This window comes from Camelus bactrianus, chromosome 10 (assembly GCF_048773025.1).
Source record: "Camelus bactrianus isolate YW-2024 breed Bactrian camel chromosome 10, ASM4877302v1, whole genome shotgun sequence".
NCBI lineage: Eukaryota > Metazoa > Chordata > Mammalia > Artiodactyla > Camelidae > Camelus > Camelus bactrianus.
The window spans coordinates 75,397,605-75,414,492 of record NC_133548.1 but is presented as its reverse complement, the minus strand read 5'-3'; the positions used below and the strand labels follow the sequence as shown (position 1 = coordinate 75,414,492).

Sequence of the window (16,888 nt, the reverse complement as noted above, 5' to 3'; positions counted from 1 at the left end):
CTGCTACTGTTGCTTGTATCACTTGAATGAATGCAGGCATATTTCTGTGGGCATTTATAGGTTCACTCAACCCCACCAGCCCCTCTTGCCCCCATCGGGGATGGGATTTCTCAAGCACAGTGCCCCTCCTGCTTGGGTGGGCCACGCTGCATGTCCTCGCCTGGGGCCGGGATGATGCAGGGCACTGAGTCCCCGAGGCACGGCCTGGGAGACACGTCAGGAATATCTCTGCTCTCGACTGAGGGCCTCCTTTTCCCCCTGCAGTGTAAGAATGCCGGTGACTGAGTTAGAAGCATGCTCCCAAGCTGTCCATGTCCTTGCCATTCAGAAGCGGACCCTGGAAGCTTCCAAATATCTCCAGAATGCGTTCTACATTCACCTTCGGCAGGTGAGTTTATGTCTTTACACAAGTGGAGGAATTACTGCCGTTTTCCTGGAACTTACTCACCACTAGTCCATCTGATTTTTCTGTGCTAGGATTCAGTATGGCCTGCTAAAATATCTGGAGTCAGATCTTGAAACACTGATGAAGAGGATCATTTATTTTATTTCTGTATATGATAGCCTTTTTCTTTCAAAATTCAGAATTTTTGGTTCTTTCAGGAATTTTTGGGGGGTTGGCGAAACAACTTTGCTCTTACCATCTTTAAGACCTGTTGCTTTGTGCCTCTCACCTGTCTTCTGTCACTTGTGAGGCGATTCCATTTGTGACCCTGTCCGGGTTGTTCATGTTGTAAAACATATAGTCTGTTAAAGTACAGTCCCTTTTACTCCGAAGACATTCCACAAATACTACTAAAACCTGGGTGTGGTTTTAAGAAGACAGAATCATTAGAACATGTACTTGCAGGTTGCTAGTGCAAAATCCCCAAATCAATAGTCTAGCTCAACATCTAAAATCTTTCTAATCTACCCTGGATTTGTATGGATAAGTGAAGCAGTTTGCTAAGAACTCAATACCAGGTTTAGAATACAGGCTGGTGTAGCTCAGCAGGTCCTCCTGAGCCAGCGCTGTGCCAGAGGGCGGGGCTGAGGGGGAGAGGGCTGGGCCTTGGGGAAAGGGGAGGGCCAAGAAGGAGGGGGGTCCTGCCGTTCCTGAGCTCAAAGTTTCATGGCAAACACCTTCACCAGGTGAAAAACTTGGAGTTTCTTCTAAGAACAGTAGGCTTGAAAAGAGTCATAAAAGCACAGGAGTGACAATATCCCTTTTGTGTCTAGTATGGGAGAGCGGCTGTGGGGCCACTTGTGAGACTCGTGAGTCCAGGTGTGCAGTGTTGGTGGCTTCCACCTGAGTGGTGGGACAGTCAGTGGGACAGTCACTGGGAAAAAACGAACAGACTTTAGGCATGTTTAGATGGTAAAAAGGAAAGGATGAATGATATCTGTGAAGGTAGGCTGGAGTTAAGCCCAGGTTTCTGGGTGGATTAATGAGGTAAGTGATGGTCCTGCTGTGCTCTGAGGAGGGAAAGCTGCAGAGGGAGCTCTGGGGGAAAACTGATGAGTTCAGCTGTGTGTAAAGTGAAAGGCTGTTCGATGTGTGGTCTGGGAGCTCAGGTGAGAGCCAGTAGCGAGTAGCGGGAGGGGAGAGAGACTGTCAAATCATTTTGTGAGCATACAAATAATTATGATTAATGATACACTTACGCCTCTACATTCTGGATTTAAAACCCATTAACATTTTGCTATATTGACTGCAGAGGTTCCTAATTTTTTTTAACAGAAATAAAATAAATAGAAACAAAATAGTGGAGTTAATGAACATCATAGAGTTGATGTGTGTCCTCGTATGTATTTTGATACCTCATCTGTTTACAACCATAATGTATAAAAAGTTAACTAGTTTAGCATAAGAGTTAAACAGAGGGACGTGACACACAGTATTGGGGCTTGAAGCTGATCTTCTCAGGCAAATTATGTCGCCTCTCTGTGCCTTAGTTCCATCTTCTGTGACTGCCCCCGGGCCCCTCATCACAGCTGATTTCCTAGACTAGATGTTGGGAGGGAGGCTGCTGAAGGGAGTAAGAAGTGGCAACTGCTAGGGATATTGAAGAGAGAGACAAAAACAGATTAAAGCCGATAAACTCAGTACAAACAAATACTCTCAAAAGAGAAAGAATCCCGCAGTGTTTTGAGCCACTTAGCGTATGGGAAACAAAACCACGTGGACCCAAAACTCTTGAGCATGTGAATATTGTCGATGGGAGGGTGTCATCAGAAAAGGGTTGAGAAAAGGCCTTTTGGTTTCCCTTGACGTTTCCAGTAAGGATGGGGAGCAGAAGAGAAAACCCCCTGCTTCACAGTGAAAGCTGCTGTTTTATGAAAAACTGACCAAAGGTTGAAGACCAGTCATCAGCGTTGCTGTCAAATGAAGAGACTTCGGGATTGGGTGGGGCACTTGCTGCGACTTCCAGGTGACCTGCTGGCTGGGGGCTGTGTGGCGGGCAGTAGTTTTGCAGGGTGACCCGGGCATAAACCCTGGCTCTGAGGCTGCTGCTCTGACTAGCAAACCTGGGCACCCACAGTCCTAATGGGGCAGCTCGGGATGTGGCCTGGGACACCTGCCATGCTGAGGGCGAAAAGAGGGATTCCCTGAGGGGGTGTCCCTGTGGAGAGTGGAAACGTCCTCCTGCAGGGGAGGAAGAGCCTCTGAGCAGGGTGCTGGATGCACAGGCAAGACCACCCTGAGCATGGAGGGTTTGGGGCGCTGGAAGTCACACAGTGTCCCGAGCAGCCTTGTTTCTGAGAAACTAGAGGGAGAAGAGGCTGAAAAGGCAGGCTAGTGTTAGACACTGTGGTGGGTTAGGAGTGACAGTAAAGGACTGGTCTGGCAGGCACAAGAACCCTGTGGGCGTCCCAGCGGGGGCGTCACACCGGAGGGTGTAGCTGGGTTACAGACTTTGCCACTTATTAGCTGTGTGACTTTGAGCAAGATCACCCCACCTCTCTCTATATATCTTCATCTGTAAAATGACACAGTGACAATCTCGTGTCATCAGAAGGCTTAGTTTATCTCTGATCCTCTGTGTCGAGTCTTGTCAGTGCTTCCCTGCAAGGTTCTGCATTGGCTGCTCTTACCCTCAGATGGGAGGGCGTAGAGGGACATTGTAGCACCTGACGGCAGGAAGGGGTTGCTTTAAAAACAGACATGTAGCCTCCTGCAGCTGCAGGCCTGCAGGCAGTTTGATTGATGGTCCTGGAGAGGACTTTGGAGGCCTTAGCATTGGTTTTAAGACTTGTTTTCCCTTGGGGGCAGCATTTGCCTTTGCAGATTAATGTTGAAGATTTGGGCTTCTTGCAAAGCTGTCTTCAGAGATGGTTATATACGTAACATATCGTATAAAATAAAACGCTTTTATTTAATGTGTGGGACTTTGCAGCTGTTGGGAATAGCTCTGTTGGCCTGGTCTCCACGGAGGACACTAGGCGTCAGCAGAGCGTGCGGGAGGGCAGGCAGCTCGCCATGCTGCTGCGGGGTGTTCTCCCCAGCACGGCACTCTGCTGAGTTGACTCTTCTCTGAGTTTGGTTGCCGGATGAGCAGACAGCAAATTAATGAGTTCTGGTGGGATTGTGTAATGACAGGAAGTAAGAGGGTCCCGTAGTTTTTCTGGACTAGAACATGCTTTTGGTTCCTGATCCAGTGCGTTCCATTACAGAATTGATGAGTTGTGTCTATTCTGGGACTTGTCGACTGAAAGAAATGTGTAGCCTTAAAGTTTAGAGTTATGATTTATTTGGCGGGAGGACTCAAGCCGGGATGACAGCCTCTGAGATCGCTCTGAGGGACTGCTCCCAAGAGGTTGGGGAGGAGCTAGGATATATAGGAACTTTACAACAAAGACCAGGTAGTTGGAACAATAAAACATTGTTTGTTATCTAAAGAAAGCCAGGTATGTCAAGTTAAAGAGTTTAGTGATTTTCTATGTATCATTTGGGCTCACTGGATTCATTCTTTAGACAAGCACCTAGCTATCTAGGGCAAGTATCCTGTCTTTCCTTATACTCATTCTGTTCAGGGGGCACTGTTGTGAGTGGCTGTAGAGGCTGGTCTTCCGGCCTGTCCTCGCTGGGGGATGGCGGCAGCCGCTGATGACTTGGTTTCAGCATTATTTGTTTACTGACATGGTTGCAGTATTTTCATTCACATTGTAGTATTTTCATTCACAGACTGATTGTGGATAATCTGGAAACTTGGAAAGGAACCGAGATAGAATCACTGCAGGTACCTTCTACTTTAATATTCCGTGTGCAAACATAAACAAGGATGAAGCATACATTTGAATTTGGTGGTGTAGGGAAGGGTTTCTGCACATTACAGGAGAAGGCAAGGCAGAATTCCTCTACTTTGTTGGCAGGGATGTGGGTCCATCTGTCTTTTCTGTAGCGGTTTCTGAGAGCAGTTTATGGTAACTAACAAACATTGACAAACGGTGGCACACATTGCATTTAAGAGCTGGCCTGTGCAAACTTGTGTATTGGGCAGGTGGATTGGAGAGAGATGTAGCCCAGGCCTGGGCTCAGATACAGGTTTAAATCGCCATTTCCTCACCAAAGGGCCTTGGACTAGAGTGTAACCTCCCTTAACCTGTTGGTGAATCTGTGAAATGTGCATTATAATATTCGTTTCTTCCTGGGTTTGTTGTAAGTTGTAAACAGTATTATAACACTCATGAAACATTTAACAAACAGGCACTTAGCAGTGTTCACTGTGTCTGTCCGCCCCACTTAGCGTGTGTCACAGCAGTAAAGGTAGCATGTGCCTGTTGAGGATGCACTGGTAGCCCCTTGAATAGGTTGTGAATTTGGTGATTTCCTTTAATCCTTGAAATTCTATATGCCATGGGCAGTTATTTTCATGGACAGATGAGGAATCTCAGGGTAAAGAGACTGTGTAATTTGCCCAAAGCCAGACCATAATTTTGGGTGCTGGGGCCTCGGCTCAGCATGGGCCCCTGGGCCTTCTGCCCTCTCCATTCAGCCCCAGAGCCAGACGTGGGGTCGCCTGTCTCCCAGCCCAGAATATCCAGTAGGCAGCAACACAAACTTGGACCTGTGCTGCTTAAGCAAAACTCCGGAGGGGAGGCAGGTACTAAGGGGATAAATGTAAAAACAGACGACTGCAAATTGTGATCAGCTCTGAGAAGGAAAGGAACACGCCTCGCCACGCAGAGCTGGGAGCTTTCCCTTCGGGGCTGCTCTGGGGGCGTTCATCTCAGCTAAACAAACTCCGGTCCTGCACCAACGCAGGAAGGCTGGGCGCATGTGACCAGGTTGACTTGGCCTCGTTGATCATACTCATTCCCCATTCAGCGGCAGCTCTTACGGGCACTTACCTAGTAAACAGATTTTGGCCATAATCATAACGCACTTTGCTTGGTAGTTTTATTGGCCTCACATTTGAGATGAGGTAATTGAAGCTGGGGAGTTTGTTGCATGCCCGTGATTACTTTGGAAATACCCCCACTGGTCTTTCAACCTAGACTGGTGTGGCTGTTATATCCCAGCCCTGTGAATGGTATCGTGTAGCTTCTACCAAGTGGTGCAAATGACTGACATTGATTTTTCTTAATTCGTAGGAAATGGTATGTGACAATAAGAGAAAAAGTGGTAAGAAATTGTTTGGAAAACTAGAACAAAATCCAGTTCTTCCCCAGCTGGGGAAGCGTACCCAGTGTCACTCACCCCACTCACTGCCTGGCATCTCCTCCCTGCCGACTCCGTGTTCAGAAGCCACTCTGAGCCTTTGAAGAACATTTTGCCTCATGACACTGTTGACTAGGACCTGCGGCCTCTCTGTCCCTGGTTAACTCTCTCTTCAAAGCCATTTAAATTTTATGCAGGCTCCTCAGCTCAGATGTAAGAATAGCCTCTTTAAACTTCTTGATGCATCTCCTTAGTGAAGATCTTTCGAAGGAAATCTAGCCAAAACCTGGGAGGTATGCACACAGTGACTGCAACCTCAGCACTTTGTGAAGTTCAGAATCAGAGGGTTGGGAGACTCAGGAAAGGCTTTTTAAGGTAGAAAGGGGAAAGTGAAAGGACGCAGGCTGTGTGAGACTGAAGCATCTCGGTCCCAGCTAGCAAGGCAGCTGCGTTCAGGATGGTATGTGAGGAGTACAGAGTTCTCACAAAGAAAGAAGTGGTGGGATGGGAGGGAGGACAGATAGATTCTTTACTAGGGAAGGAAAAATTACGCTGAAAACTTCCTGGTTGTATAAGAGGACTGTGACATATGTGCTTGTATTTTGGAGAGAAGGGTTTTGTGGGGACAGGCCTAGGAGAATGCTGTCGGGCTAGGGGGTCAGCACAACAGGGAACCACAGAGAACATGGCCGACCTCAGGGCCCCTGCTGGGGGAGGGGCTGCCCGCCATTTTGAGCCCTGGGGGCTGCTTCTGTCCCTTAGCTGGGGCCTCAGAACTCCCTTCATATCCCAGTCCTGTTGATACAAGGAAACAGATGTGGGGCATGAGAAGGGCTGTGTCCCAGGCTTTGGTTGAGCCCCTGGAATGTGTCCCACCAGACGTGGGTCCTTGGCTTCATGCAGGAAAGATTTCAAAAGCAAGCCACTGTTGAATAATGGTAGATTTATTCACAGAGACACATTGAAAGGCAAGAGAAAGGCCACGAGTTGTGGGGTTCGGGTGCTCAGATTAAAAGTAGGTACACACTCCACAGACAGAGTGTGGGCCTTCTCGGAAGAGGGAGAGAGAGTGGTGACCGCGAGGTGGCGCTGTGTTGCTCGTTTTCTTGGGCTTGGTTGTTTCTTATGCTAATAAGTAGACTGAGCAGCCTAAGGGCAAGGGGCTGGGATTCCCAGGGAGTTGGCCATTTCCCACCCTGTGACCTTTTGTGGCTAGCCTTGGGATGGCCATGGTGCCTTGGGGCATGTTATTCACCATGTTACTATTACAATGGGTGTATAATGAAGCTCAAGCTCTGCTAGAAGTTATATCTCTTCATCTTGAGCCTCAAGGCCTATTGGGGATTGAATCCTTCACCATTTTGATGTTAATTGTTGTGGCCTTCCTTGAATGGCTGTGCTCTGCCCCCTTCCATCCTGTCTCACTGTGATGACACAGAGAGAGCAAAGGCCGGGCCCTACCCGTGCTCCTGCATTTAACAGGGGGAGTGGTGGTGTGGGCTGAGTATGACTCTGAGTGGTGAGAAGGATGTTTCAGATTTTCCCACGTGGGACATGGGGACGTGCCAGCAGCCACTGCAGATTGATCTCACGGGCATTATCGCTTGTGTCACTCATCTTTTCTATTTTACTTTTTTTTTTCAAGTATTTAATCTAAATTTAATATCAGGTTTTTTTAGGAAACAAATTTCTCTTTTTCTTTTCTTTGGGGCTCTTTAGGGGGTAGGTAATTAGGTGTATGTATCTGTTCGTGGAGGCCCTGGCACTTGAACCCAGGACCCCGTGCATGCTAAGCACACGCTCTACCAATGAGCTCTACCACCCATCACATCATCTTTTACTTTTTGCTTTAGCTGCCAAGAATCTTACAGCTGAATTTCTAGTCGGCCTTTAACACTTACCCTAACTTCATGGCATTCATTTTTATGACTTTACCTTCCCCTGGTTTCATTTAAGTATTCAATCTCCATTTTGTCTTCACTCTCACTTTTGTCTTTTTGTTGTTATGGTTGTTAAGCTGTGTTTAAATAAATTGTTTAATTTCTCTTTTAGCAGGAGGCTGAAAGTAAATAAATATGTAAACAAACTTATCACACTTCAATATTTTATACTTTCTAAGCTGTTTAGTAGTTACTTAAAAACCGAATTGAATACTAAAGTGATAAAATTTTTAAATTATTTTTTAATTTTTTATAAAGTTATAGCTGATTTACAATGTGATATAAGTTTCAGGTGTACAATAGTTGCACAATTTTTATTTTTATGTTCCATTTATAGTTATTGTAAAACATTGGCTATATTCCCTGTGTTGTAAGATCCATCCCTGTAGCGTGTTTATGTTAGATGGAGCAGTTTGTATAAGAAAGCTGGGTAACGCAGAGTCTGGGGAGTGGCTCTTTCTAACCCATGTTCATGGTCACCCTTCCTGTCAGAGCCCAGGCCCTCACTCCTCTCTGAAGGGGAGCGAGTGGAGGCAGCCCTCATCAGCGCTGGCACCACCCTCTGAGTGGCAGTGACAACAGTGACTCTCTGTGGACATGCAAATTGTTGTTCCAGGATCTTTACATGCATTCCTGCATTTAATAATTAAAGCCCTCCTGTGAGGAATCATTTTATGTTTTTAAAGAATAATACATTTTATTTTGATTTTGATAGACTTCAAACCTCCAGAAAATGTACTGGAATAGTACAATAAACGCTTAGAGCATTTCACCTAAAAGGGCACTATTTGCCCTATTGTGTGTGGCTTATTTTAGTATAAACTTTCAAGGTCCATCCATGTTGTAGCCTCAATCAGTAATTTATTCTTTTGATTTGATAATATCTTTTTTCTTTTCTTCGTTTTTGTCTATTTAAAAATATTTTCATTGAATTCTAGTCAGTTTATAATGTTGCATCAGTTTCTTGTGTACAGCACAACACTTCATTTATATAGAAACATACCTGCATTCATTTTCATATTCCTTTTTCAACATAAGTTACTATAAGATACTAAATATATTCTCCTGTGCTATACAGTATAAACTTGCTGTTTACTCTATACATACTATCTGCAAATCTTGAACTCCCAATTTATTCCTTCCCACACCCTCTCCCCTCTGGTAACCATAGTTTGGTTTCGATGTCTCTGTGTCTGTTTCTGTTCTGTAGATAAGTTTATCTTTTTGTTTGGTTGTTTTTTCATTTTTTGTTTTTTTTTTTTTGATTCCACATGTGAGCGATCTCATATGGTATTTTTCTCTCTCTTTCTGGGTTACTTCACTTAGAATGACATTCTCCAGGTCCATTCATGTTGCTACAAATGGCATTATTTTATTATTTTTTTTTATGGTGAATAGTAGTCTGTTGTACAAATATACTACAATCTCTTTATCTAGTCATCTGTCAGTGGACATTTAGGTTGTTTCCATGTCTTGCTATTGTAAATAGTGCTGCTGTGAATATTGGGGTGTAGGTGTCATTTTGAATTACGGTTACTTCTGGATATGTGCCTAGGAGTGGGATTGCTGGGTCATATGGGAGGTCAATTTTTTGTCTTTTGAGGAACCTCTATACTGTTTTCCACAATGGCTCCACCAAACTGCATTCCCACCACAGTGTAGGAGGGTTCCCTATTCTCCACAGACTCTCCAGCATTTATTGTTTGTGAACTTCTGAATGATGGCTATTCGGACTGGCGAGATGTGATATTTGATTGCAGTTTTGATTTGCATTTCTCTGATAATGATATTGAGCATTTTTTCATGTGCCTATCGGCCATTTGTATGTCTTCATTGGAGAAAAGTCTCTTTAGGTCTTCTGCCCATTTTTGGATTGAGTTGTTTGTTTTTCTTTCTTATTAAGTGTAAAAGCTGTTTACATATTCTGGGAATTAAGCCCTTGTCAGTCTCATTTATTGCAAATATATTCTCTCATTCCATAGGTTGTCTTTTTGTTTTGCTTACTGTTTCCTTTGCTGTGAAAAAGCTTGTAAGTTTAATTACATCCCACTTGTATATTTTTGCTTGTATTTCTATTGCTTGAGTAGACTGCTCTAGGAGAACATTGCTGAGATGTATGCCAGATGTTTTCCCTATGTTTTCTTCTAAGAGGTTTATAGTGTCTTGTCTACATGTTTAAGTCTTTAAGCCATTTTGAATTTATTTTTGTGTATGCTGTGAGGGAGTAGTCTAACTTCATTGATTTACATGCAGCTGTCCAGTTTTCCCTACACCATTTTCTGAAGAGGCTGTCTTTATTCCATTGTATGTTCTCACCTCCTTTGTCAAAGATTCAATGACCAAAAGTTTGTGGGACTATTCTTGGTAATTTTGTTTATCCGTTCATTGATGGATGGATATTGTTTGTAACCTTTGGCTACTCTGAATGATACTGCCATGAATATTGATGTGCAAGTTTTTGTGAGAATACGTTTTCATTCTGTTGGCTGTACAGTTGGCCCGCCATATCTGTAGTTTCCACTTCATGGATCAAGATGGCTGATTGTAAAGGGACTCGAACATCCTTGGATTATGGAATCCAGGATGGGGGGTTCCTGAAACCAACCCCTCGAGGATACTAAGGGATGACTCTACATGTAGGAGTGAAATTGCTGAGCCATATAACTCTAACCTTTTGAGGAAACAACAGACTTCTCCAAAGAAGCTGCACCATTGTCCCTTTCCACTGGCCGCATATGAGGTATCTCTGCCTCCTGAACAACACTTGTTATTGTGCATGTTTTGATTATAACCATCCTGGTGGTTGTAAAATAAGATCTCATTTTCATTTTGATTTCGCTACTGATGCTGAGCTTCTTTTCATATGCTTATTGGCCATTTGTGTATTTTTTTAAATCCTTGGAAATTTTAAAAATTGGGTCGATTTTCTTTGTATAGTTCAGGTGTAAGCATTTGTTATATATCCTGAATACTAGTCTCTTATTAGATACATGCTTTGGAAAATTTTTCTCCTATTCTGCAGATTGTGCTTTCATTTTAGTTCTTTTAAACATTAAAACAATTTCTTTACAGGTGAGGTAATTAGATGTATTGTTTTATTTTATTTTTCTTGCTAAGCACGTCCTCTATTAGTTGAGATACCCCCTTCCCCTGTCATTTCCCTTTCTTGATGATGTCCTCTGTAACAAAATGGTTTTAATTTTGATGAAGTCCAGTTTATCTGCTTTTTTCTTCTATCACTTGTGCTCTTCGTATTGTATCTAGGAAACCAAAGCCTATCCTAAGACCTCAAAGATTTATACTGTGTCTTCTTTTAGAAAGTTTATAGGTTTAGTTTTTACGTTTCTGTCTCTGATCCATTTTGAATTAATTTTTATTTGTTATATAAAATATGGGGGTCCAGATTCCAGATTCATTCTTTTGCCTGCAGATACCCAGCTTTCCCTGCACCATTTGTTGAATAGACTATTTTTTCCATGGAGTGTTGTTGGCACCCTTGTGGAAAACTGACTGTAAATGTAAGTTTTTTCCCCCTGGGATTTTATTGTGTCTCATAGATTTATTTATCCAAACTTATGCCAGTACCATACTGACTTAGTACTATAGCTTTTTAGTACACTTTAAAGTGAGTCATCCCACTTTGCTCTGCTTCTTCAAGATTACTTTGGCTGTCCTGGGCCCCTTGAACTTCCATATGAATTTTGGGATAAGTTTTTCAATTTTTGCAAAGAAGTCAGCTGGAATTTTGATATGGATTCCACTGAATTTGTAAATCACTTTGGGGAGTCTTAACATTTTTAACAATATTGTCTACCATTCCATCAACATGAGATGTCTTCCATATATGTAGATCTTTTAAAATGTTTTGGTGATACTTCAAAATATTCAATGTACAAATCTTGTAAATTTTTGTTAAATGTATCTCTCATTTAATTTTTAATGCTGTTGTAAATGGAAAGTCTGAGCTTCTTGAGGTAGGACTATATATCAATTTGTTTATTTCTAGGATTTCTACGCAGCAACTACCCTAGGTTTATATTTGCAACATAAATATATCCACAACTCTTCCCACCCCCATGTTATAAGAAACCAAGACCCAGGTTAAGCTACCTGAACACCTATGTGGAAGTGAGAAATGAGACCCTTGGGTGGGGCTTTGTGAAGATGATACTGAGAGCTTATTTAGGATGGCTTCATCTTAATTTCTTTTAAACAACACTTTCGGTGTAGTCAGATATATTAAGAACATGCCCTTTTGATGTGCAGAGGAGCTAAGACTATTATCAAATAATTTCTAGAGAGAGTGTTGTACTTGAAATCTAATTTGCATCAATCTTTGAAGATTTATGTTTCAGGAGCTTTGACTAAAGAACACCTGTCTTTATTCATTAGTGACAATTAAATGCTCAAGCAACATGTAATAGTCTGAGAAACTGCCCCCGCCCCGTAGTGCTGGGTGGCTGCAGCTGTAACCGGAGTCAGCGCTTACCTTTCCCAGTATGCTTGTGCTGATCCGCTCAAAGCGGTTCGTCCAACAGTGTGTCTGTAGTCTGTTGGACATAGCCATAAAACATTGAGTTAAGCTTGCTGGAATGCATTATATTCTTATTAATAATAAGTAAGCACATATTGAGTACTTACTGTATGTTGGGAATTGTCCCTCAGCCTCACATGAATATTATTTCTCTTAAAACTTCACATATTTTCTTGTTATTCTCACTTTACAGATAAGGAGACTGAGAATTAAGTCTTCTCACTTTGGGTGGAGCTCATTATCAATGACGGGAAGTTGTAAGGAAAAAGATATTGATTCATCCTGAGAAAACATTTTTCTGAGAGTCAGCAGTGAAGAAGGTGGACACTGAAGAAGGTGATCATTGTTCGATTGAGACGAGCCCTGGGTTGTACGGAGTCAGCATCCCTGTCCTGGACACAGCCAGTGTAGAGCTGCGTGGTGGGTGAGGCGGTGATGCCGCGCAGGGAACGCAGATGCCGGGCCATTGGGCTGTGCTCAGGCCCGGTGGGGCTTTCTCCTAAGGGCAGTGGACAGTCATTGACAGATTTTAAGTAGGGGAGTGGGGTGCTCTCGTAGATCACTTTTGTCTTGTAGAATGCTTAGAAACATTTAGAAGGCTCAGCTGGAGGTGATGTGATGAGTCAGATTAGGGTGGCTGCCAGGTGTAGGAGTGTAGAATTTTCAAGTGGTTTTCAGTCCCAGTTTTGTGGCTCAGTAGCCGTGTCACTTTGGATGATGCACTCAAGGAAGAGGAACAATTTATCTAATCAATAAATGCAGTGATGTACCGACCTCCCAGGACTGCTGTGGAGATCCAGTGAGATAACGTGTGCACAGTATGCAGCATGGTACCCAGCACAGAGTCAGTGCTGAGCGAGTGCCAGTGAGTATCTGGTAGGACAGGTGTGGCTGGTGGGACTAGGTGACTGAGGAAATCTGGGCCCTGAAGGAGGGGTCCAGTCACATCTGTGAGTGATTGGCCTGAGCTCGGAGAGGCAGAGAGACCTTGCCCCCCGACCAGGGGCCCTGGGCAGGACGGCTATGGGAGGAGCACTCTGAAGTCAGCTCTTTTCAGGTGGAGTTGGAGTTGCTCTTGAGACATCTAAGTGCAGTGTCACGAGCTCACAGAGGAGGTCTGGGCCCGGGCTGTGCATTTTCCTATAATCTCAATCCCTGAGGACTCCGAGGTATTGATCGCTGAACGTGAAGTATTCTTTACAGGACAAGTGAATAGTAGTATCATCTCTGTCATCAAAGCTCACGTCTCTTTATTCATCACCCACTTTGCTAATTGGGTACTTACAGAGCTCAATTCACCGACCTCCCATGGGCTCAGGCTCCACAGTAAAGAGCTGGTGAGCCTCCCTCTTTTCCAGAAGACGACACATTTTGCTGGTAGCCTTCTGTACCTCGCCAGACTTAGAATTTTAGTTTGTTGAATTAATTCTATTTTCTATTAGCCATCTCCTGACAAGAGAGACGTTTTACTCATGGTCATATTTCAATTAGCTGTTACTGAGAATTGCTGATCTGATCCATAGAGTAAGTATTATATTAACCTTGCAGAGTACTTAACATTTTTCTGTCTTTGCCCTTTAATTTTGTATGCCCTTTCTCTATCCTATTTGGGGCCTTAATTTTTTTAAATAAAAGATGTCTGTTTGCAGTTAAGAAAACAAAAGAAAAAATACACATGATAGCTAAACATAGAAAATATCTAGTGTGTTTACTGTCTCGGCAATGGAGGGTTGTAGAAACTTGTGAAAACCTTCATTACACAAGTTTCTTAATATGCGGATTAAGAAATAAAACCTTCCTTCCTCATCTTTCAAGCTGCACAGCTAATTGTCAAGAAACTGAGGGGAAATCCTCAGAAGCCAAGACAAACCAGAAAGCAGGGATTCTGGGTGATACATGAGCCTTAGAAGCCCTGGGGTGCCTGTTGGCTCCTGTACTGAGATTCAGTTGCCTTGACAGTAGTGCAGAAGATGAGCCCGAAGCCTCTCACACTGGGAGTTGGATGACTGATCATATGTAAGGCCATGCCCATTCCGAGAAGCATGGTTTACTTAAGGGTGAACTAGGAAAAAAAATTCCTCAAGGCAAGACAGTAAGGAAAGTCAATTTTGTTGGAAGAGGGGAAAAATTACAAATCCAAACTAAGGATATAGTTTAAAGCTCTTCTGGCATGAGAGTGACCACAAACTCCTGGCAGAGAAGCCCAGCTACTCCTGGAATGAGAAGCTGTGGTTTGAATGAATCAGTGAGCAGCCATTCCGGAAAAGGCCTCCAGAGTCTTGTGGATCTAGATACTGGACGGCAAACACCTCTCTTCCAAGGCCTCATTCAAATAACTGGAAATGTTTTAAAGGAAAGAAGCCATAATCATAGTTCTATTTATTAGCATTACTATATGCTAGGAATTCAGAGGTGACTATGGAGTTGACTCCTCATTTATGGACCTTACTTTCTCTTTGGGGAGAAAAACTGACATAGTTGGGGAGCTTGGTAGAGGGAGGTGTTAGTCTGTTGCAATTAGCCAGGAGAGGAGATTAAGAAAGCAGTGAAGGGTGGGTGAAGTTTTTAGCTGAGGACAGACAGTCTTGTTCAGTTGGCTTTTAATTTCAAGCTCAATGAGCTGTCACTGGAGGGAATAGATTTTACGGAGGATGGACTTAGCTCAGGCCTCTTTAGAATGGACACGTGAAACTGGAGAAAGACAGTCAAATCTGTGCAGACATTAAAGTTCACTTGAACATGCTCCATCCCTGAGCCAAAGATAGGACAAATATGCAGCACTTCTTAAGGACAGAGGAGTGGTTTCTAAGATTCTCCAAGAATGAATCCCAGGGAACCGGGATGGCCAGTTGTCAAACTGTGACTTTGCTCTTTGGACGGTGTACCCACCAAGGGTATTGGACTTTTATAGGTTTCCATTTCTCTTTAATACACGTCAGGTGATTAGGACGTGGGCACAAGTATTTGACACCTTGTCGAGGCGACTTTGGTTACCTGCCTAGAAGCACGGGCACTGCTATGGCTGCGTCATACATCTTGCCGCCCATCCCGTTCCCCGGCTCAGTGATCACGGCAGAGTGGTCCCTTGTTGACCTGTCCGTCTCCTCTGTGACATCATAACCCATGAAAAGACCGGAGCGTATTAACGTGGTTTTCTTAAAGTCAAAGGAACAGATCAAATATGGAGTCAGATTTGTTCTTTCCTACTTCAGTAGTGCCATGGAGAAGGCAGTTTGGGCAGCTTTTTGTAGGGCCCTAGAGGCTTTCTCTCTCAGCCTCTGGGCACCTTTATTGAAAACCCTTCATAGCTGTCTGGAGTGCTGTAAAACCACTCCGCCTGTTTTGCCCTGAAGATGTGTTCAGTTTATAACTCATCTCTACTCCTTGGAAAACAACTCAATAAAAATTCAGTTGGTTTCCCACCAGCCATGGGCAGGGGTGGGGGATACCTTGTTATTATTTCATAAAATAACAATAATAATAATAATAGTAATAATAATAATAAATAATAATAATAAAAGAAGTCTTAAAACAGCACTGGGCACATTGGAGAGAGTCAATAAATGCTTCCTGGCTTAAGTCAAAAGTGATGACTCAGTGATTCCATGGCTGCTGTATTTGCTGAGCTAATTACTCCTTTGCTCCATTACACATTTTTTTTAACTGAAAAAGAAATACATGCAAATGGTTAAAAAAAATTCAAACAGAGCACAAAACTACACAAGTGAAAGAAGTTTACACTCATCCTCTGTTCTTCCAGCCCTCCCTGGAGATGCCACTGTTTACTATCCTTTGGATGCTTTTCCAGATATGGTATGCACATTCCCAAATATGTATGTAAATTCCTTTAAAGTTTTAGTTATTTTTAACTTAAAGGGATTTAAATCCTCAAGTGGCTTCTGCCCGGGTAATAGAACAGAACAAATCTGACTGCATATTAGATCTTTTCATTTGACTTTAACCCTATGCTCTGTCTCCTAGGCTTCATCTTGCTTGTAAAACAATGTTGCTTAGAGCCTGAAATATACAGGAGAGCCTATTCTGAAGGCTCTGACCTTTAAGCATATTTAACACTTTTTCATTCATAAAAAGATAACAAATTACAGAACAGAAAATAAAGTTTGTTTTGTTGGAGGTTTACAGAGATTTGACCCAGGCAGATAGCTGCAAGAAAAAAGGATTCTAACAACAAGGAATTCCTACACCAGGAAGATTGCAACAATCAAGCACGTAGGAAAGGAGCCTGAATTCTGACTTGGGGAGATGGTTTTCCAGGACATTAGTTTGCCATCTAGGTATACAGAGACTTGCTATTCCTTGCCCCAACACCTGGTCTCCCAACTTATTGGCCTGTCCTGCACTGAGGAGAATGAATTTGGACTCGGTAACACTCCTATCTACCTAGCAAGCAGGGCACTGGAACTGAGTGTTATGGAAACAACAGGCCAGCCAAGAAACAAGCACCACGGGGAGGGTTGGAGTACTCAGATTTATTATGCCGGCGGGCTCAGAGGGGCTTCTGCTCCGAAGATCTGAGCAACTCCAAGACATGCACATGAGGTTTTAAAGGGTTAATTACAAGTAAGGGGTATTAGCCAATAAGGCTCAAACAACAAAAAGCAAGGAATCAGTACACTGGAGCTTATCAACTTGTAATAGTTCATGTTACTGACACCTGTTGAGGTTGGATTTACGAGTTAGCTTGTTAGCCCACTAAACTGACACTAAACTTCAGATTTACGAGTTAGCCCAGCAGAATTTAGATCAGTAAAC

The 16,888-nt window shown here is 43.3% G+C and overlaps 1 long non-coding RNA gene across 18 annotated transcripts in view; it reads left to right on the top strand.

The window, feature by feature from the left end:
• The first annotated feature begins 226 nt into the window (after positions 1 to 226).
• The window catches only part of LOC141578925 (uncharacterized), a 127,034-nt gene continuing 110,372 nt past the window's right edge, over positions 227 to 16,888 (top strand). For 15 of the 18 annotated variants that reach the window (XR_012509835.1, XR_012509829.1, XR_012509833.1 and 12 more), the window contains exons 1-3: positions 10,101 to 10,321; positions 11,012 to 11,099; positions 12,309 to 12,451. This is a non-coding gene — a long non-coding RNA (uncharacterized LOC141578925). Of the gene's footprint in view, positions 389 to 10,099; positions 10,322 to 11,011; positions 11,100 to 12,308; positions 12,452 to 16,888 lie in introns of those variants that run through there. The other 3 variants (XR_012509839.1, XR_012509840.1, XR_012509828.1) reach the window with 2 other exon arrangements.